This window comes from Hevea brasiliensis, unplaced genomic scaffold, assembly GCF_030052815.1.
Source record: "Hevea brasiliensis isolate MT/VB/25A 57/8 unplaced genomic scaffold, ASM3005281v1 Scaf479, whole genome shotgun sequence".
NCBI lineage: Eukaryota > Viridiplantae > Streptophyta > Magnoliopsida > Malpighiales > Euphorbiaceae > Hevea > Hevea brasiliensis.
The window spans coordinates 36050-59243 of NW_026615005.1; the positions used below are offsets into that span (position 1 = coordinate 36050).

Genomic DNA, 23194 nt, shown 5'->3' on the forward strand with positions numbered 1-23194 from the left:
ACTCAATATGACCATTTTATCCTGAATACATGGAAAGTTTTTGCCTACTACTTGCATAATCCTGTTCTTTTTACTTGGTGGGGGTTTGTATTCATCTTCTGAAAGAAAAATTTTTAGGGTCTCAACTTTTCTACAATTTCTCTAATTCTTTTTTATTCCTTCGAGGATTCAATGGTTTCTTTGCACTCGCGAAAGTTATTCTTACACACTTTTTTCGTTTCCTTTGCGGCAATAAATGCTGAGAGAAACGTAAGAGCAAGGAAACCAAAAAGAATCCTCAAAACCTGTTGCTCACTATTAAAATCAAGAAAAAAGCACATGCTTGCTATGAAAGTTTCATGCATATGCTATGTATAATCATGAGTGGTGAAATCAATTCTTGTATTAGGGATCTGGAGACAAGTAATGGAGTTTGATCATTGAAAAGAAAAGGAAGAATTAAGAAAGTTTTGTTGCCCTAGTAAATCAATATTTTCACAAGAAAAGTATAGTGCATATACAAGTGTCGTCTCATAAAGAAATAAAAATAAAAGAAAAAAAAATGAAGGAAAGAGCTGGAGACCACCCAGCTCCAGCCCATGAGCTATCTTCAAATTGATAATGCTTAATTGCCCTTCGCTTATTCTTTTATTACTCATTATGACCAGAGTAAGCTGGGCCTTTGCATGTTGACTGCTTGACTCTTGTAACGGACACTTGGTTTGACAATCTTCCTTTTCCAAACTGAATCCTGTTTAAAAGATGGTTATTTTTGTATACTTACTGACCATGATACCCATGTGATTATCCACTATTTACAATTTTAGTCCCAGCATTTGTCTTGGCACAACGCAATGTTTAATTGCATTGTTGCAAAATGATGACAGACCCAAGGGCATGAAAGTACTCTAACTATGCAGTATGCACCCTGCAAATCTAATCTTGTACACTGCCCCTTGCAAACAACAACGGACGACACTCGCATACCTCGCCGGCTCAAACTCCCCTAAGTTCGCTTTTCTCTCCGCAATGTTACCCCCACCACCACCACCGAAGCCACCATTTTTCTTCTCTCTCTCCCTCCTCTTCTTCCTCCTCCTTCTCCTTTCCACCTCCGCTGAAGCCGCCAACAAAACCACAACCACCACTGTTGTCTCACCCACTCCCTCCCCTATCTCCTCCCACTCCGCGTTCCACCGCTCCTCTCCTATCTCCTCTCCACTCCAAGTTCCACCACTCCTTCTCCGAGCTCCGCCCCCACCACGCCCTCTCCTTCGACCCACTCCACCTTAGACCCTAAACAACTCAGAGCCCTCCAATCTCTAGACATCCCCACTTCCAAGGACCCTTGCATACAGCCCTCTCCTCACAACTCCACCATCTGTGATTCTGCCTCTCCCTTCCGCCACCTCATCTCTCTCCACCTCTCCAACTGCTACTCTGACGTTTCTTTCTCCTACACTGCCTTAAAATCCCTTTCCACTCTGCAATCTCTCACTTTCACCAACTGTCCCATCACACCCATTCGCTTCCCTTCAGATCTTGCCTCTCTCTTCACTCCTTCACTTGCATTCACTCTCTTAAACGCCTCACTGGTGTCTGGCTTTCTCACTTTGTCAATCTCACCGATCTCACTGTAAGTAATGTACCTGTCAATACTAGTGGTCTTTATGTGATTCTTGGTAATATGCGCAAGCTTAAGTATCTTACTATCTCCAATGCTAATGTCACGGGCTCCATACCAAAACATCTGCATTTCAATCTTACCCATGTGGATTTGTCGGGTAATAAGCTCAAAGGAAGAATACCCAGTTCTATTTCAATTCTGGAAAAACTTGAAATGCTTAATCTTTCCTCCAATGCTCTTACTGGTGAAATACCCACTAATTTCGGTGACTTGATTTCATTGAAGAATGTTTCTTTGGGGTCTAATTCGTTATCTGGGTCGATCCCAGATTCTATGTCAGCAATTCCAGGTTTAGTACATGTTGATCTGAGTTCAAACCAGTTAAATGGGACAATACCAAGATTTTTTTCAGAAATGAAGCATTTGAGGTACTTGAATCTTGCAAACAATGAGTTCCATGGTGTTTTGCCTTTCAACGTTACCTTTTTGAAGAGGTTGGATGTGTTCAAGGTTGGTGCGAATAGCAATTTGTGTTATAACCATACAATTTTGTCATCAAAATTGAAGCTTGGGATTGCTCCTTGCGATAAACATGGACTGCCAATGTCACCGCCACCAGCTAAAGATTCATCAGGAGGTGATAGTGAAAGTGATTCATCAGATTATGGTGATAGTTCAGAGGATGATTCTAGCAACAAGGGAGGGAAGCATCATGGGCCTAATAAGGTTGTTCTTGGTGTGGCAATTGGGCTATCTTCAATAGTCTTCCTCATCGTTTTCCTTATTCTTCTCTCAAAAAGGTGTGGTTGATTGGAAGGTAAAATTTCTTCCTCAAGAGTAGAGATTAGAGAAAATTTGCTAATTAGAAATCATTTTTATTGTTTAATTTATTATACAATTGATTATGGAGAAGAGCGGCTGTAGAGCAGAAGTGTACCAAAAAAGGGGGAAAAAAAAAGGAGAGGGAGGAATTATTGTTTTGGTGTGTTATCTTTTGCAGCTTTATTTTTTTTTTTTCTTCTGCTTTAGTAATTTGGATGAAGAGAACAGCAATGGTTGCTTCTTGCTATTATTTTCTTTCGTGAATTTGACCACCTCGTGGTGGATAATTGAATGTTACATAGGGAAAGCAGGTTGATATTTATGTTGTATCACGAATTATGTACTTTTGTTGAGCTAAAAACATTAGTTGATCTCATTTTTATAAATTCCAGCCTATGTTTGGTCCTGAATTGTGCCATTTGGTTTTGTTTGGTTTACTATTTGCTGAAGTATTTTAAAGTCATACCCACATTCTTCCTATTACTTAACATTTTGTACACTGGCAAAAGGATTGTTGCTTTTCTTTGGCCAATGCCTTTTTTTTTTTCAAATAAAATCTTATTTCCATGATTCCATCTCAATCTCCAGCATTGGTTTCTCCATGAGATGTCTTTTGCCTGTTGTGGCTAAAAAAATTATTTGCATGTCAATGCTAAATATATGCCTCCATCCCATCCCCACAGTCTGCGGAATTGGCGTTTGTTTCAGGTGACATTATTCCTCAATAATTATTTAGGAAGCCATGGGCTCAGATAAAGAAGGGGACAGGAGTCTAGTAGGTGACAGTTGATGAAAAATTAATGTAGAAAGAACAATCAATCGTAATAAGTTGGGGCTGAATGAGAGTTTGCCCGTTGCAGTTTGCAGACAAGTTTCTATAGCATCATCCTCTCCAATGATGGTAGGTGAATCCTAATCAATCTGGTGCACCGTTTTTTTATTGAACAAGAATCAATTAGGCTAAATAGTTATAAAAAAAAAAAATGGTGCAATGAACAATTAGTGGGCAAAGTAAAATATTCATGTGAATGGTTGAGGTATACCGTACTTGACACAGGTCAGGCAGAAAGACATTATAAAAGTTGTACACTTTTTTGCCATTGGAACCATGATCATGAAAGGGAAAAAGAGGCCTAAAATATATGGTTAACAGAGTGAAGATATTGATTGCCATCTCCTTTTTCGCTGAATGCCATGTTGGATTTATTCCCTACCATGGCAATTTCAATCATCCTGCCCACACCCACAGATCAAAGAACAACACAGCCTGGGAATTAAGCTTCTAAGATGTGAGAAAGGATTTATCATAGAAAGCAAAGCAAATACAAAATTGCAGATGCTAAGTAAGGGCATAATATTAATCCTACAGCTATTATCATCTTATCATGCTTCACTTCCACAATTTTCTAAGTGGACAGTTTTAGAATTACATTCACATGATTTCTAACTAGCATTTCATGGTTAAATCAGTCATGGAAATATAACACATTGTGACACTTACAAGGGTCGTCTTTTAAACTTTCTCAACTATTTAGACGGTTTTATTTACTTTTTTGGTATTTAACTTTTCTGAAACTCGAATTTAAAAATTTAAAATCCTGAAAATAATTTCAGTATAATTAAATTAAACTTCATCAATAGGCATTAGATGGCTAATTGCACCTGCATAGAATTAGAATTCCAAATTCTTGTGGAAAGGGAGAAAAGGTCATTATTATCATAATAGTTTCAATCTGTTATATGCATTTTCAATTCAGTTAAAGATTTGGACTGCTGGCCATGGAATTATTCCCATGTGCCATCTTGAAAAGAATGTAAAACTAACCTCTTTTTCTGACCATTTACGCCCTGCCTTTCCATGAAAACCAATTCATTCTATCTTGGAGATTCCCTTTTAATCATTAACCCTTTCAAGAACAATAAAGAATTTGAGGCAAACACCGTAAGAGGGCAATGGCTAAAAGATTGAAAAAAAAGAATAGCGGGGGAAGGTTGTTGTTGGGCGGGGGGTGGTGGGGGGTTGGGGGTGTGCGTGGGTGTTGGTGGTGGGTGGGTGCGGCGGCGGTGGTGGTTGGTGGGTGGGTTGGTGAAGAATGCCTCTTATAATACAAACAAGTAATAATCCAACAGCGATGAAACACAATACAACAATGCCATTTTTGTGATCTCCATTCATGATCTCTCCCTCGTTCACAAATGAGAAAAGGGTAGCTTTCCGTTTCTCAGTAGTTTGGAATACATAATTTGAACTGATAATCAGTTTGACCTAGGTATACAACAGGGACCCTGACTTGAATTCCTAATCTGCAAAATGCTTGTCTTGACCAGTATTCACAATAATTTTCTGACCAATAAATAGGACTCAACCTCCAAATAGCTATGATAAGCTCTATTACATTCAAACTCCTAACATCGCATGATTTACCAGAAACCTCTGCAAGAACAAGTACCATCCTTAAAATGATGAAAACGATTAGAATCTCTCATTACGATCTCCTCCTCGTTATCTTAGACATGAACTTGGCCATTTCATGACAGTCCCCACAGACTCTTAAATTTTTGGTTACCCGTATCGTTTTGCCGGGTGGTAAGTTCAATATTCCAAAAGCCATGGCCAATTTTTCACTATGCCCACAAAGAGTCATTTCCTTCTCCAGGTCATCTGCATTAATCAGTGAATATTCCATTTTAGGAAAGTAACCTTCCTCCTTCATCTTTGATCTTAACTCATTCAATAAAGACTTGATCTTCTGGGATTGTAGGTGTGAACCGTCTCCAGAAACAAATATATGAACTTTGCCCTTGACCTCTATCCAACTGCAGCCAGGATTTTTCTTTAAACCCCGCCCACCAATCCTCTCTCTTAGTTTTTCACTTATTCCCACTTTTCAGCCTCAGAATAGATATTTGCTAAAAGTACGTAGTATCCTGTGTTCTCAGGTTCTAGTTCAAAGACATGTTCTGCTACTTTTTCTGCTAATTTAACATCATGGTGAATCCTGCACCCACAGAGCAAAGCACCCCATATTGTGGCATCGGGTTCAATTGGCATTGATTTTATGAATTGATATGCCATTGATAGTTTCCCAGTGCGGGCAAGAAGATCCACTATACAAGCATAGTGCTCCAATTTTGGAGCAATACTGCATTCATGTTGCATAATGTTAAATAATATCCATCCTTCATTTAGTAACCCAGAATGGCTGCAAGCATACAGTATAGAAATAAAGGAAACTTCATCAGGCTCAATCCCTGCTTGCCTCATCTCATTGAAGGCAGCAATAGCTTCTTTCCCAAATCCATGCATTCCATACCCAGCAATCATCACTGTCCATGAGATCAGATCCTTAGTGAGAATCATATCAAATAGTAACCGTGCAAGAGCTAATGCCCCGCACTTCACATACAAGTCAACAAGTGCATTGGCAACATGTTGATCAGAAAAACAATCATTTCTCAATATGAAGCCATGGATCTCTCTACCTCTATCTAGAGCAGCTAGGCTAGCACAAGCTGGAAGAATACAAGCGATTGTTCTACCATCAGGTTTTAATTCTTGTAACATTGCAACAAACAGACCAAGAGCTTCATTGGGATGACCATTTTTTGAATACCCTCCAATCATAGTATTCCATGAGATAATGTCTTTCATAGGCATCTTCAGAAACACTGAGTTAGCTTCTTCCATGCTTCCACATTTTGCATACATATCCATGAGAGAATTACATACAAAAAGATTTGATTGGATATCATTTCCCTTGATGTAATTATGCACATCCTTGCCATCTTCCAGTGACCCATTACAAGCACAAGCATGAAGAATTGTAGAAATGGTAAAAATATCTGGTCTAACACCTTCACTTTTCATTTTTTGGAACAATCTAATAGCCCCTTCAGACAAACCTTCTCGAGCATAACCTGCAATCAAGGAAGTCCAAGATACAACACTTCTTTCACCCATCTTCTCAAAAACTAGAATTGCATCATGCAAGTCACCACATTTAGAATACATGTCCAGTAAAGTATTAGCAAAGGTTATTCTCCTATCAAAACAGGCCTTTATTGCTAAAGCATGAACTGCTCTACCCAACAGAACATTGTCACAATTTACACAAGCTGCAAGGACACTGATCACTGTAGACAAATCCAAGTTAACTCCCAAATATAGCAGCTCTTTGAAAACCAGCAGTCCTTCCTCTGGAAGATCATTTGCCACATAACCACTTACCATAGAATTCCATGAGATAATATCTCGGTCACTCAATTCATCGAACAACTTACGTGCACTCTCAACTTTCCTAATGTTGAAGTAAAAAGATATTAGAGAATTAACAACAATATTATGGGAGCCATAACCCAATTTCAACAAATACCCGTGAGCCCATTCACCTTCCTTACGACTTCCTAATGCTGCAAAACACTTCAAAATGCTGGAAAACGTATGAGAGTTCACTTCAACCCCCAAATCCAACATCTTCCTGAATATATGTACACTTTCCTCAAAATCACCGATCCATGCATACCCAGTTAACATTAGATTCCAAAGAAAAACTTTCCGATTTGCAATCTTATCAAAAATTAATCTCCCTTCTCTTATATCCCCACAACTTACGTACATAAATACAAGTTTTGTTCCCAAAACCCCATCGATTGAAACCCCATTAGAGCAAATAATCGAATGAACTTGTTTGCCATCTTGTAAAGAGTTAGTGTCAGCACAAAGCTGCAATACTGAACAGTAAGTACTTGATTCAATTTTGGTTTTTGGAGACATGTGAAGCAATTCTATGGCTTTTCTAAGATTACCCACTTCACATAATTCACAGATTTTTCTGTTGCAATCAGAGATTTTGTATTCTTCTGCCTCAATAACCGAGGAAGAGATGGACAATGTGGTATAAGAACTGTGTAAATGGGATGAAAAAAGAGTGGACTTTGGATATGGTTTACCAAAAAAGAAGGCATTTCGAGATTTGATAGAGCTGTCTCTGTGATTTTTGTTCTGTGGAGAAACAGAGATCTTTGGTGGTGCGGTTTTGGCCATGGAAATCAACATTGAATAGAGAAAAAAAAAATGCGGGAAAACAAGCTTTTAAAAAGATCAACTAACGAATGGAAATTGCAGCTGTCGAGGAGAATTCATTTTTTAAAAGAGAAAAAGAAGTCGTGTGCTTACGTACATAAACTGGCCATGTGGCTCACATGCGCTAACAATATCTCATATAAAGGGTTACCGTAACCGTGTTATCAAGGGCCTATTTGAATTACCTGAATGCAACTTATAGCTATTAGCTGATAACTGTTGCAGTTAATTGATAGCTTATGATAATTATTTTATATTAAGTGTTTGATAAAATTATATTTAATTATTACTATTAATATGTAAAATGACTAATAAGCTGATAATTGATAGCTGATGATAGCTATTTTATATTAAGTGTTTGATAAAATTATATTTAGTTGTTGCTGTTAATATATGAAATAACTAATAAAGGTATATATTATATAATTTATTTTATTATTTAAATAAATATAAAATTATAAATTTATTATATTATATTATTTATTTTATTATTAAATTAAATATATAATTATTAAATTAATATATTATATTATTAAATAAATATATAATTATTAATATTTTATATTATATAATTTATTTTAGTATTAAAATAAAAAAATAATTATTCTTTTAAGATAATTAAATAATTTTTAAAATATAGATAAAATAATAAAATAATTATTATTGTTAATAGAAAAATTTATAATTAATTTTAAGTTTTGGGATATAAATAAATATTTTATATTTTATGTTATTAATAAAAAATATTTTAACAAAGTTGAAATACGTTAATTAAAATTATAAATAAAAAAATAAAAATATTAATATATTAATTTTCAAGTTAAATAAAAAAGGATAATATGATCAAAATAAAAAATAAAATCATTTATCGGTGATGAGAAAAATTCTAAAAATAGAAGTGATACAAACCGCAAATGATGACTATTACATGATTTGCTCATTATCACCTCTATTTTTAAGTTAAACACTACAATTTACTGTTTGGATGTCTATCGGTATCACCACTAACAGGTAAACCAAACACCCCCTAAATTTCAAAGAATTGGGTGAAAGGGGCTGTCAATCGGTTAATCACTAATAATAAATTAAATATATATAATAATTAAAAATTAATATAAATAAATATAATTAATTAAATTTTAATAATTTAAAATAAGACTTTCGATATTTATTAAATATTTATTATCTTATCATAAAATAAAAGATACATATGTTTTTAGATTAACAAGCTAGCTAACTTTAAAAATTTTTTATGGGGTTTATAGTTTAATTCTCTTTAGCAATACGAAAAGAAATTTTGATCCTATAAACTGATTGAATTGTTTGAGTTATATTAGTTCATTGATTTGATCAACTCGTTCAACATGGTTAAAATGAATTAAATTTTTATCTGATTCAACTATAAATTAAGTTTGATTTAGAGTTTAATTTAATGATCTAATAAGTTGATTTGACCCGAGTTTAATAAAACTGATATGTAATTCTAACAATTGCATATTCCATCTAATCTAAAAGATTTCCTTGAAAATATGAATGCAGTTGTTTTCCAATTCTCAGCCAGTCTTCAACCTTCCTGTTTTTCTTTCAGCAAGCAGGCAGCTCAAGGTGGGAAATTCCAACCCATTTACGCTATATAAGGTATATATCTCGCAGCCCTCCTAGAATTTGATCTCCATGAATTTTAAATGGAAACTGTAAAGGTGTTACTGCGTGATCAAGTAGTTGATTCTTTGTAGAGAAAGATCTGCTGACTGCTTTTGTTTTGTATCTTAAGCATCTAAAGACGATATAACTTCTCTGATTTTGAAAATTAGAATCTCTCGTTTTCATCATATATCCATCTCTATAGTCATATATGTGGGGCATGCAATGAAACTGAAGTGTTTCAGTGAACCTACGAATCTTCACCACCAAACCACAGATCCACAGTTTATTTACAATTGTTGCATCAGATTTTGATTGCCGTATTGAACTATTCATGAAATTGCTTAGAAGAGTCAGTTGCTGAACTTTATAAGTGATGCAGTGTCAAAATTTTAGCTTCATTATTAATGATTATGTATGATTTGATCCTTAATGATCGTCAAAATGATTATTGATGGATAAAGGCCAGGCCAATAATAATGGCATTTCCCAACTTTTTATCGTTCATTGGGTAATGGGTACTAGTAAATTTTCAGAATTTGTCTGACCTTGGAAGGAAATGGAGAGTGACTCACTGGTTCCCTTTTATGAGTGAATAAACTATAAAAAATGAAGTAGCTATCATACTGGAGGATTAAAGGCCTATTTATCCCCTGAAATCAGTAGTTATAGACAATTAAATATATTCAAACTTGGCAAAGTAAATAAATTTAATTTAAATTTAACTCTATATAAAACCTTTCATATACTTGTCATGAAGGTTGGATGTCAATATATTGACGTGAGGATGCTTTGTATGAAATGTTGTGAACTTCAACTGAGAGCTCAATTTTTTATGCAGCATGTTAAATGTGGCTGAGATTGCAGATAGGCCTTTAGCTTTTGCCTTACAAAAGGATGTGCTTCAGTTAAGGTTTCAAACACGAACTCTAATGGAAGTAGAAGTGGCAAACCATCCCGGACAAGTTTGTCGACACCATATTTTGGCCGATCCCCAGAATCAATAAACATTGAAACCGATCCCTAGCACTAAATTTTCCTTTGCCAGCCAACTACATTTCCGACCTCTCTTTGCCATATTACCGATCTCTCTTCACAGAAAATTGAATCAATGCTAAGCCCTCGTATCATCTAAAGTCTTGCTATGTCGCTCACCGATCTCTCAAGCCAATTGTCAAATATCCTAACCAGTTAATTATATTCCCGATCTCTCTTGTCAGACGAGATTGAATTAACACTAGAGCCTATTTGCGGTATTCATGGTCGACCTCCCTTTTAAAAGTTTAGGAATAATAGAGTTAAGGTTTTGGTCCGGTTTAATGAGGATTTCGATCTTAAGTGTTCAAGTCAAATTTCCAATTTTAATCAAGTCCCGATTAATGTTGATTCCCTATCGATCTCATGCTCATTATGTTTTCCGATCTCTCGCACTTAGGTTAATAATCTTTTTCAGTTATTTCAATATACTCAGACAATCAAGTGTTTAGAAATTTTCCGATCACAACCATTCATTGAACAAAAGAGTCATTTCATTTCATTTCATTTCAGAATTTGTACAAGTTATTCGGCTGGGGGATCACCCCTAGCCTGATCTACATTTCGCTCACCCTCTCCCTCCTCCTCACTATCCTCACCCTCGCCCCCGGGAGCCAGGTCAACCATCCAAGAGAAGTCCTCCTCTGGGTAACGCTTCTGGAGTTCGGCTAAGAGGTCCTGGTGAGCATTCACATAAGCACCTGCTATTCCTGTCACCATTTCTTCGTCTTTCGCCTTAAGCTCCTCGATAAGTTGAGCGACCTGAGAAGCTTCGTTGGCCAGGCGCTGGACTTCCCGAGCACAATCCCTTTCGGCGGAACATGAGACTGTTCGGCCAGCTTGTCTTCATAGAACTTTGCCTGCCCCTCAACTTGAGATATGTAATCCTGAGTGGATAGGAGTTGGGATCGGAGAGAAGCCACTTCCTGATTCTTCTTCTCGATCTCCTTACCCAGGCGATGAGCCTTTTCCCGAACTATGTGCTGGTTCACCAGACACTCCACATTCAGGCTCATGGATCGAGTCAGGATATCGTCAAGGTTGTCCGGAGACAGTCTGTCCTGATCCTCCCGAAGGCAGATAGAAGACCCCAAGACTTTGGCAAAATCAGGGTTCTCCCGAACAGTCCGATTGTTCTCCAGAGAAGCGATCAGCACTTGAGCGCCACGAGAAGAGGGCTTCGAAGAAGGTCGAGAACGACCCCCTTCCGTGCTTGGAACAGCTGAAGGAGGTGGAGGCGGCTCTTCCTGTTGAGGAGGAGATCGGACAGCTTCAGTGATCGGCGGCCCCGAAGGTCGGGACGGGCCTCCTTGCGTCTCCCCTGGTTCATGGCCGGGAGTTTGAAGTAGGGCCGAACGCTTCATCTCCTTTATTTTCCGAAATCTCTCTCTCCTTCTTCCGCTTCGAACCTTCACCGCCCGCCATACCTACACAAACAAGAGGTCAGTGAGATCGATAAGGTCCAAAGATCTGAGAAATAGAAAATACCGATGCCAAGATCAGAGTGAAGCCCGCGCTACCGTGATCAACTCCATCGCCCAATGATGCAAACGGCGATCACCGCATCTAAACAGGAGTACTTTTGAGTGGCGGCTTGATTCTTCACTCCGACTATTAGGCTTTCCTCTTTGTTCGGGGTAATGCGCCGGAATCAAGGGCCCCGTGCCACCACTGAGGAAAGTCCTCAAGCAGACGGATTTTTGCTCCTCGTAATGAAGAAGCGGTTCTTCCAATTCTTAAGGGAGGAGGCGATCGGTGAAGAGCCCGTAATAAGGCTTCACTGAAAGAACCAATGCTCGTCGTCTTTCTACGAAGTTAGCTCTGCGATTCGGCGAACACCTTAGCCGTAGGTCCGATTCCCTTAGCTCGACACGGGCCTCGAAGGCTACCAAGATCCGCCACGAGTTAGGGTGAATTTGGGCGATGCACACTCGGTGGAATTTTAGGACCTCCTTGAAGAAGTCGTCGGAGGGAACCGAAGACCGGCCTTTAACTGTTCCTCGTATACCATCACCATGTCATTCTCTTCAAAGGAGTGATCGGCTCGGTGATCGCCGTGGCACCGGATAAGTTCATATGAATCGGGCTCTATGTTGTACTCCTTGCTAAACGATCGCAGATCGGTTTCTTGCAAGATCGACGACACCGTCCATAGGAAGATTCTCCCTCCCGAAGGAGGTGCATGCCTTGATGGTGCGACCGCCTCGAGCCGAACGGAAACCCTAGGAGGTTACGGTTGTGCGCTGGCCCGACCACCTCTTCTTCGTCGACGACCATGAGAATGAATGGAAGGAGGGCTCGCCGCTCTCGACCCTGCACCGCTCATTTTCAAAGGAAATAAAGAACTTAAACTAAAAGAAGATCAAAGCCCTTACAGAGTCCGATCGGCGTCGGAAGAACTTGATTAAACGAGAGAACTTTGAGGTTGTGAGCGAGATTGAAAATGACATACAGAGCAAATGGCTAACCCCACCCCTATTTATACTCGTCCGAGCATTTAATGCTCACGAGGTTCCGTGCAACAGATCGGTTAGCGAGACTTCGCACTGCTCGACACGTCTCACGAATATTCCCAAGATTCCATAAAGAGATCGGTTAATTATAGAGCGGTAGATCCAGGTGTTTCGAATTACAGATCGGATAATCATATTAGAGCTCGGAAAATAATTAATAAGATAATAATTGACAAAATAAAATCTTTATTTCCAAAAGATCGGATTACATCATTTGGGCGATCTCAAGAGATCGGAGTACATTTCCAAAAATCAGATTACATCATTTGGGCGATCTCAAGATCGGATTACATCTGATTACATCAAAAGGCCTCTTCAAAGATCGGAACATCCTATCTAAAGAAGCCTATGTCAATAGCCAACATTGTGACTGATCCACAGGGTGTCGCCGATCGGAGCTTAACCCGCTGTCGGAACACCCAATGTGGAGGGAAACCGCTGTCGGAACACCCAATGTGGTGAGGAGCCGAATAAGCTCGGAAGAGCGATCGCCAGGGATCGGCCGAACATTAGCAATCTGCTCAGCCGAAATCGGTTCGCTGATTATTCCAGTTGAGCGACTCGAGATCGGCACGATCGAAGTCCGCAACCCAGATCGGTCAATCGATTCAGTTCTCTCACCATCATCAGTTAAGGTTTTCACGATTATTCGATCACCGGGATCGTAAATTTTCAGTCGGTGGGTAAAGAAGTCCATCGGAAGAGGATCAAAAGCCACAGTCGTAGCCGGAATTACTGCCGGAACAGTTAAAACAAGAAAGAAAAAGCAAGAAAGGAAAATCGAATGAGGGGGGTTCCTTCTGTCAGGGGTATATATAGGGGAAAATCGGGCATTTATTGCTAAGCAGAAAACGAAGCGGACGCTTCGGGAATCGAGAGGAATTAATGCTTCGACCGGACCAGGGCTGATTAAGGGATCTGAAGAATAGAGATCGGAAGATGGGAGATCAGCATGAGAGATCGGAATAGGAACATGTCAAGAAGATCGAAAAGGGGGAGGGATCGGAAGACAAAAAGAATAAGACAAATCCCAAATAACCGTCGTCAGAATCAGAGCCGAGGTAGTTAAAGCGTGGCAGACGAGATCTCCACCGCACGCCTAAGAATCGCCCACAATGCTGACAGGTGCCAGGGTATGTCATGACAGTCCTGTACATCCCAATCTCCACCGTTGATCTCACTTGTAAGGACGAACCCGGAACCCTTGGATCAAGAGAGAAGACGACAAAACCAGCGTCTTTTACTCTTAGCCCTCAGATTGCTCCAGACAAGAGGATTTGAGACCGTCAGATTGAAAGAAGAAAAGGACGAATATTACGAAGAATAATCTCACTGCTCATTTTGTTTCTCTTTAATTCTCAAGCATCCGATCATGTCCTTCAAAATCCGACCCTCCATCTCCTCAAAATAAATCCCGACCCTTCATGGGGAGCACTGATTCCTATAAATACCGCATGAAAAACTGCTCAAGGGACGGAAAATATAGGCAAGAGGCGATGACTATAGTGGAATAACTCTGAAACTTAATTCAGTTTGTTACTCTGCTATTTTGAGTTTTCGTAGAAAAAAACTTTTGAAACTAGTTTTCTGAAGTGTTTTCTTGCAAAAGGGATTCTGGAGTATTGAAACTTTTCATTTTCAGTTCATTCATTATCCTGTGGCACTCCCACTTTCTGTCTCTGTTATCCTCTATTTCCATTCATATTATCTAAGCTCTACTCCACTCAAGCTTGGTTATTTTGACCTGTTTACATTTTAACAAAGAATACTTCATTTCGAGGCAAACCACAGTCCTCCGGCTGCCAACCTGCAATCTTGCCACTTTCTGCGATTCTGTAGTTAGTTCAATAGACTCGACTCCCTACAGGTCAGTGTTAATATCGCCATTTTATTAAGTCTAGCTCTCGTTTCACGTATTTCCTTTGTTCTCTTTCTTATGCCTGTTGTTTTCTTTAAGTTTATGTCATGCTAAAAAAAAAACAAAGAAAAGATATGTTCTAAGTTTACTCCCGTGCTGGTTAACCCACACTTCCGTTAATCTTTATTATTTCTGAACGTAAGTCATCTAGTCCCGAGTTACGAGAAACAAATTTAGACAAAATGTAGGTAACTGTGTTTAAAATGTCTTTGAAAAAAGAAGGTTTAAATAACACGTCAGGGAAATAGCAAAATTGAATCACTAGGCTGACGTAGAAGGCGATCCGGCATAATGCCATAAGGCGGAATGAAAATCAAAACTCAGGTAAGAAAAAGGGTACAGATAGGATACTGATAAAGTGACCTTAGGGGAGATCAGCAAAATCCCGCATGACGCCCCTTATTTAGTCACAAAACGCCAACGAGTTAAAAGAAGTCTTATTTCGACCTTTGGCACCTTTAAATACCGGAACTCTTAAACTTAGGCTTTTAAGATATACAGCTGCGATCAAATTTCGAAGAGATCGGAGGAGAGTTCTTATCCGGTCTCAACTCAAAATTTTAATAAATATTAAATAGAGATCGGAGGAGAGTTCTTATCCGGTCTCAACTCAAAATTTTAATAAACATTAAATAGAGATCGAAGGAGAGTTCTTATCCGGTCTCAACTCAAAATTTTAATAAACATTAAATAGAAATTGGAGGAAAATTCTTATCCGGTTCTCAATCTAAAATTTAAAATAAATACTCAAAGGAGATCGGAGGAGAGTTCTTATCCGGTTCTCAAACTAAAAAGGAGGTCGGAGGAGAGTTCTTATTCGATCCCTGAGCTAAAATTTTAATGAATACTTAAAAGAGATCGGATGAAAGTTCTTATCCGATCCTCAATCCTAAATTTTAAATACCCCAAAAGAGACCGGAGGAGGATTCTTATCCGATCTCCCCTCAGAATTTAAGAGAAATCGGAGGAGAGTTCTTATCCGATTCTCACACCTAATTTTAACCTACATGCAAAACAAACCCAAAACCAAAAATGATATGCGACGTCAATTCACTAAGGTTGTCTCATTTACTTATGTATCTGGGTGATCCGAATTTAGTGAAAAATTAAAATCTCCTTTTGACAAAAGGATTAACATGTCCATTTAAGCCCTCCTAACTAATACAAAGTTAAATCTACTTACCCTTATTAAGGGACGAGGTGGGGTGCCTAACACCTTCCCCACCCGTCTACGGACCCCGAACCTAGAATCTCTGTTTTGAAGTGGTTTTATTTCAATTTATCTTCACAAATGGTTTTCTTTAGTTTCCCTCAAAATTAAAGTGGCGACTCCTTACTCTTTCCCACTTCGGTGAGGGTTCGTTTCAAAGCATCGCAAAAATCCTCATGACAGCTTGGCGACTCCGCTGGGGAAATTTTAACCCCGGTCTAGAGGTCTAAAAGTAGATTTAATTTTCCAATCAAATTATAGTTAGGTGGGCTCACCTGGCGATACTTTACGTGTTAATTTTTGTTTATTCCTACTGACTATTCCGCTTGTTTTGCTTGTTTTACTTATTTTATCCCCTACAGTGCTCTTCATTTCGAAAAAAAAGGAAAAAGGAAAAATCGAAAGAATAAAATCCCCCTGAATTGGGAAGAGGTAAAGGTGTCCCTTCACACACTGAACACTCACACGATGTCCTCACACACTTCGGTCCTATACCCGGGCTTTCTTACCCTATTAGGAAAGTAGGAGGGGGTCATGTAGCGGTACCCGTGGGTTTTACCCCGTTAGTATCCGTGAAGGCTTCTGCTCAGATTGAAACTCGTTCTATCCACTGTGATACTCGTGGAATTTTCCCGATAATATCATGGTTATAGAACGGGGCTCTACTGTTACAGTAGGGGCAATTTGGGAACCTGTGGCTTTTAGAAAGTTAGACCTTGAGCTAAACTATCACAATAGCTGAAAGCCGTAGTAAGCTACCTTATAAGATAGAACTGTCCAATTAGGTAGCACTCATCCGATATCAGGAGTCTCCCTATGTTAGGACAAAAGGGGCATACTTACTCTTACCCTGTTCTGCTTTAATCTCCTTTTGTTCGTTTTTGTGAGGGTAATCTTGAATTCTACTGAAACACCTACACATTTTCCTACTTTGATAAATGTGTATGTGTCACCCTGCCAACAGTATGATTCAAAATTACCCAAATTTATCTTGCTAACGAGTTTTTCCGCAGGCATCAGCAAACCAAGAGTCTGTGAAAAAGATAAGGCATCATTTTTATCATGGCATCCTCGAGTCAGTCGGCAGAAGAAGTTCAGAATGCTAAACTTTGGTCTGAATCAACTCATTCTCCAGTACCCTCGCAAAATAATGTTTCCAAGGCACATGCTAGCTTACTACCCTCATGGGATCTGAATAAAATTGAGGTCGAATGAAATGACCTCGAGTGTCTGTCTAATGGATGGAGGTCGTTTCCCGATCAGGTCAAGGCACGATTTGAAAGGAAATACGGGAAAATTGCAACCCTAATGTGAGTCAAGGTCCAAATCCCGGCATTAAAGGCCATGCTGTCAGTTTGGAATCCAAAGTACGGGGTATTCTCTTTCAATGATATTGATACGGTTCCCACCATGGAAAAATATCAGGCATTATTAGGGATTCCTTACTCAACACAGAATCGGATCTACCTACACCTTGAGCATAGGCAGACCTGGAAACGATTAACACATTTGTTGGGTATTCCTTCGGAGGAAGCAAAGTCAAAAGAAACTGTCAAAGGGAACACGCATGGATGGTATTGGACCTACCTCGAGAAGCGGTTAGATCAATTCCTCCAAGAGAAACAGTGGGATCAAGCTTCAGTAGCACTCGCATTGGGAATCTACGGCTTGATTTTGTTCCCGGGACCATTAGGAATCATAACCTGCAGCACGGTGGAAGTATTCTGGGCGGTAGAAAGGCAGGAGGTCAATCCGATACCGGCAATTCTTGCGGAGACCTTATTAACCCTTACCTACTGCAGACAACAGGGTAAAGGGTCCATGTGTCCTGTGGAGACCAAGTGTTGTTCTCAATTGTTATACCTCTGGATTATCAGCCACATGTGTCCTGTGGAGACCAAAGGATTGACCTGGTACCTTGACCAGCCTCCCATCGAGAAGATGACCCGGTTAGTAATCAGTCCGAAGAATGAACAGCAGTGGCGGGAACGGATTTTGAGTTTCAATAGCCATGAATACTGTTGGAGGAAGCTGTGGACGTCAGGCCAACCCGTTTTGATAGGTACGGGAGGTAATCAATCGGTATCCTTAATCGGAGTAACCGGGTACACAAGTTACACTCCGGCGTTGGTAATGAGGCAGTTTGGCTCGACACGCACTAATCGACAAGAAAGAATACCACCAAGGTCATTTCTACCATGAGCTCAAAGAAGAGGAAGGGTTGAAAATGGCTCGCAGATCCTGGGAAAACATCTCTCTGATGGAAAGGTCGCCTAAAGGTCCAAGTGCCACACGAGATTATCTTGAATGGAAGGCTAACAGGGACCGAGAACACTCAATCAGAATTCAAGACAGACCCGCCGAGATGACCTATTAGAAGAAGCCGGCAACGATGGATGACTCATTACAAAAGGCAAATACCGAAAACTCACAACTGCAAGAGCAAATAAAGCAGTTGGAGGACCAACAGCAGAAACTTAAAAGAAAAGTGAGAAGACTCAAGGAAGAGGCAAGGGCAGAAAGGATGGGGTTCGAAGAGCAAGGGATATGGTGGGAAAAGGAAAAAAACTCTCTCCACGCTGTAATGAAAGAGGTAGAAGCACAGAATAGTGAGCTTCAGGAAAAGATGAAATACCAAGAGGTACTCGTTGAAGAGTATAAACAGGAAAACAAAAAGAAGAAGCTCGAATTAAAAGAACAGGCGCTACTCATCAACGATATCTTGAAAGAGTGTGCCAAGGAAAGGAAGGAGAAAGAAAAACAAGCTGCTCTCTATCAAGGACTGAAAGAGAATGTGGACCAGCTGGAAAGAACAATAGCACAGGGAAAGCAAGAACTCCTACCCGAATCCGAATATGCTCTGAAAGTTTTCGATCCTGTCAAACAAGAAGAAAGGTTATATGAGTATCTCAGAAAATGTCATCTCATTATAAAGAACCTCCCTGAGCCTAGGCCAATGTAAGGAATACGATGTACAAATTATTCAGTTAATGAAATGATTTTTGGGCCACTGTTTAGCAAATTTGTGAATGAATAATATGACTCCCGTAGGAACTCCCTCGCTAGGGTTATATGAAAAATTGAATGCGCCATATGGACAGGTATCATAAATACGCATTCAACCCTGTCATTCACAGTCAGACTATTGAACGATGCCATGATAAAAGTGATGCAGTTATCCTTCAACAGATTTCATTTCTGGCTCTCAAATGCTACCGTATCCTTCGTCCACATCAGGACCCTATTTAATTTTGATCAAAATTCACTAAAAATTTCTTTTTTTACCTCCCTACAGAAAAACAACAAAGATTGCTTCAACAAGGCAAGTCTGACCAAGCACGCGATTCAACCCCAGCGAGTGTACTTAACAAGATCTCGAACAAGAAAACTAATGGAAGACCAGGAACAAGTACAGAACCTACAGGGGCAAGTGTCTGAACTAAAAGACCAGGTTTCAGAACTTATGAAGCTGATGAGGGAGATGTCCCAAAATAAGCCACTTGCACCTTAACCTACCATTACCTCCCCACCTCCTACAACCGTTGATTCTCACTACGCTTCAACCTCTTTCACTTTCCAGCCATCAATCCAGGATCCGACGGTCACTGTCAATCCGGTTCCACTAAATAATGAACCTCCTTTCTCTTATTACCCAACCATCCCGAATGCCGAACCATCCCTTTCGGTCCCGAACCCTCCAATTCATTCTGCCCCTCATTTCCCAGTCGGGGGAGTACCTCACACAATAGGAGGAGAAAGTAAGATGAAAGAAAATGAGAAGCTGTCCGCTCTGGAAGAGAGATTGAGAGCTATAGAGGGCCTGAATATGTATGGCTCAGTTGACGTGGCATCACTAAGATTAGTACCGGATGTGGTGGTGCCGCCCAAATTCAAGGTCCCCGATTTTGACAAGTATACTGGGAATTCGGACCACAGAATTCATTTGGCCACCTATATTGCCAAGATGTCCTCTATGACATGATGATGACAGATCGTTAATCCACTTCTTTCATGAGAGCCTCTCCGAGAGCACTCGAGGTGGTGCGTCAGCTAGACAGAGTGCATCACGCCCTAGAAGGATTTAGCCGAGGCCTTTTGAAGCAAAGACAAATTTAATCGATGTGGCCCCCACAAGGAGGGATCTTCAAAATTTGGTGCAGAAAGATAGGGAAAGCTTCAAGGAGTATGCCCAGAGATGGAGAGAAAAGGCGGCAGAAGTACATGCCCCGGTGACCGATAATGAGCTATGCTCTCTATTTATCGAGATTTTGAAGGCTCCCTACTTCAACTTGATGATTGGGAACACTTCCAACAGCTTCTCTGACATCATACAGGCCAGCGAAAGAATTGAGGCCAATCTAAGAATGGGACGGTTGCAGGAGTTGGCTGAGAACCCTGCGAAAAAGACTGCCAGCTTTGGCAAGAAGAAGGATGGTGATGTGCATTCCACACCACAAAACAATTATTCCCATTCCTCAAAACAATTATCGGCCATATCCTCCCCTCATGGCCAAACAATGCCAACATCCCACCTCCTTTCCTAATTATCCACACCCACGCCCACAATACCCTTCACCTACAAATTACCAACCAATACCACCTCCTCCTCCTGCTCAACCAAGACCACCACAAAACAACCCAAGACCCCTAAGAAACCCTGATCCACCTCTTCCCCTCCCACTCAGTGAAATATACCGATACCTCGCTTCAGATAAACCAAATCGCACTCAGCCTCTAGACCCGATCCAACCGCCATACCCTAGGTGGTATGATGCCACTGCCCGTTGTGAGTACCATGGAGGGGCACAAGGGCATTCAACTGACAACTACGGTGCACTCAGGGGGAGAGTGCACCCTTTAATCCGAAACGGTGGTCAAAATCGAGGGAAATGGTTCCTCCCCAATGTTACCTCAAACCCACTGCCTAACCATAATGCGGGCGGTGGTGTAAATATGATAGAGTCTGATAGAGAAGGATCAACACCGGAAGTAGACAAGCTGGTTGCTTACTTTAAAGAAATTTTTGCTGTGGCAATGAGGGAAGGCTACCTTTGCCCTCAGGTAACGGGAGTAAAAGAATGTACGGGTGTCCTTATCATGGAGGCAACCGATCATGAGTCATGGATTGTGAGGGATTCAAACAAGAGGTCCTGAACTTGTTGTCTCTCAAGGTTCTGAGATGCCAGACAAGGTCGAAGATGGAGGAGGGAGTGAACACCACTAGATACAGCCAGAATGCTTCTATCTCCAAACCCAGAATCACCTTTTCACCCCTAGTAGCCTTGCCACCAGTAATGGTTATCCGAGCCCCATCTCAGCTCCCTATTACTAACACCCATGCCATACCTTGGAACTACAATTTCCAAGTCTTCACCCAAGGAGCGTTAAGCAGTACACCGGCTCCTAGCCTTGCTTCACCCCCGACACCTCCTAAGCCATGTTTCACCCCTCATGAACACTTTCAGATGACTTATGCCGGACCTACCACCAGTGCTACTCCCCAGAATAATCCTCAACCTGTCGCTACCACAAAATCCTCCTCGCATGAGCAAGAAGTCGAGTTCATAACTCGAAGTGGGAGGTGTTACGTGAACGAAGAAAAAGAAAAAAGAAAAGGGAAAGTAAAGATGGGAGAGTCATCAAAGAATGCAGAAGATGCGGTTGAGAAGGCAGGGGAAGTAGAGCCTGCTGAGCATAAAGAAGAGGAAGAACTGCTGCTCCAAATAATGAAACAGAGTGAGTATGATGTAGTGGAGCAGTTGAGGAAGACACCTGCCCGAGTTTCACTATTATCACTGATCCTGAGCTCGGAAGTCCACCGACAAGCCTTGCAGAGAATCCTGGATCAAGCCTTTGTAAACCCCGATTGACTGTAGACTGAAGACAGTCACTTTTGGTCTCCCTTTGTATGGTGATGTGGTAATACACGGGGAGAGGCATTTACTGCCATCAAACATCATTTCGGTTGCACTAGCCAGAAGGATGATTAAAAAGGGGTGTGAAGCATACTTGGCACATGTGATAGACACCCAGGTGGGGAGTCCAGCACTAAGGGACATCCCTACGGTATGTGACTTTCCGGATGTATTTCCTGATGAATTGCCAGGATTACCTCCAGAAAGAGAGGTGCAGTTTGAAATTGATGTTATGCGGTGTGGACCCAATCTCCATAACGCCATATAGAATGGCACCCGCATTGAAAGAGTTGAAAGTGCGCTGCAAGAGTTGCTTGACAAGGGCTTTATCCGCCTTTAGTGTGTCACCTTGGGAGCGCGGTATTGTTTGTAAAGAAGAAGGATGGAACTCTCGGTTATGCATTGATTATCGCATTGAATAAGGTGACAATAAAGAATAGATATCCATTACCCGCATTGATGACTTGTTTGATCGGTTGAGGGGTGCAAATGTTCTCCAAAATTGACTCGAGATCAGTTATTATCACCAAAGTACAAGAGCAAAGTATTTCTAAATCGCCTTGAGTAACCCGCTATGGCCATTATGAGTTCTTGGTCATGCCATTCGGTTAACTAATGCTCATTGCTTTTATGGATCCGATGAACACTATTTTTAGACCATACCTCGATCGCTTTGTTGTGGTATTCATAGATGATATATTGGTCTATTCGAGGAATGCAGAAGAGCATGATAGACATCTGCGGATTATCTGAGACTTTGAGAAAGCGACTATATGCCAAATTGTCAAGTGTGAATTTTGGCTGAAAGAAATATCTTTCTTGGGGCATGTAGTATCGTAAGAGGGCATTAAGGTAGATCCAAGTAAGATTGAAGTCGCCTTAATTGGAGGCCACCGAAATGTCACGTAGATTCGCAGTTTTCTGGGTTTAGCTGGATACTACCGTCGATTTGTGAAGGGATTCTCCATTTTTGCATATCCATTTAACAATCTACTTAGAAATGATGTAAAATTTAAGTTGAAGGATAAATTACAGCAGAGTTTTGATGAATTGAAGAGATGTTTGAAAGCTCGATTCTAACTTTACCTACCGGGTAAAGAATATACAGATTTATAGTGATGCTTCTCACAATGGGTTAGGTCAGGTGTTGATGCAAGATCGAAATGTCATTGCCTATGCATCACGCCACTAAAACCGCATGAGAGGAATTATCCAACACATGACTTGGAGCTTGCAGCTATTGTGTTTGCTCTTATGATCTTGAGTCATTATTTGTATTGGGAGAATTGTTATATCTACATGATCATAAGAGTTTGAAGTATTTGGGCACCGAAAGAGTTGAATTTGAGACAGAGGAGATGGTTAGAGTTGATAAAGACTATGATTGTCCGATAGACTATCACCAGGAAAGCTAATGTTGTGGCGACGCCTTAAGTCGTAAGACTATG

General features: G+C 40.4%; 2 pseudogenes; one reads left to right on the forward strand and one right to left on the reverse strand.

Annotated features, from left to right (window-relative positions):
• The first annotated feature begins 952 nt into the window (after positions 1–952).
• LOC131177434 (receptor-like protein 51) lies at positions 953–2838 on the forward strand (annotated as a pseudogene).
• Positions 2839–4301: 1463 nt separating this feature from the next.
• LOC131177436 (pentatricopeptide repeat-containing protein DOT4, chloroplastic-like) lies at positions 4302–7627 on the reverse strand (annotated as a pseudogene).
• Between the last annotated feature and the right edge of the window lie 15567 nt (positions 7628–23194).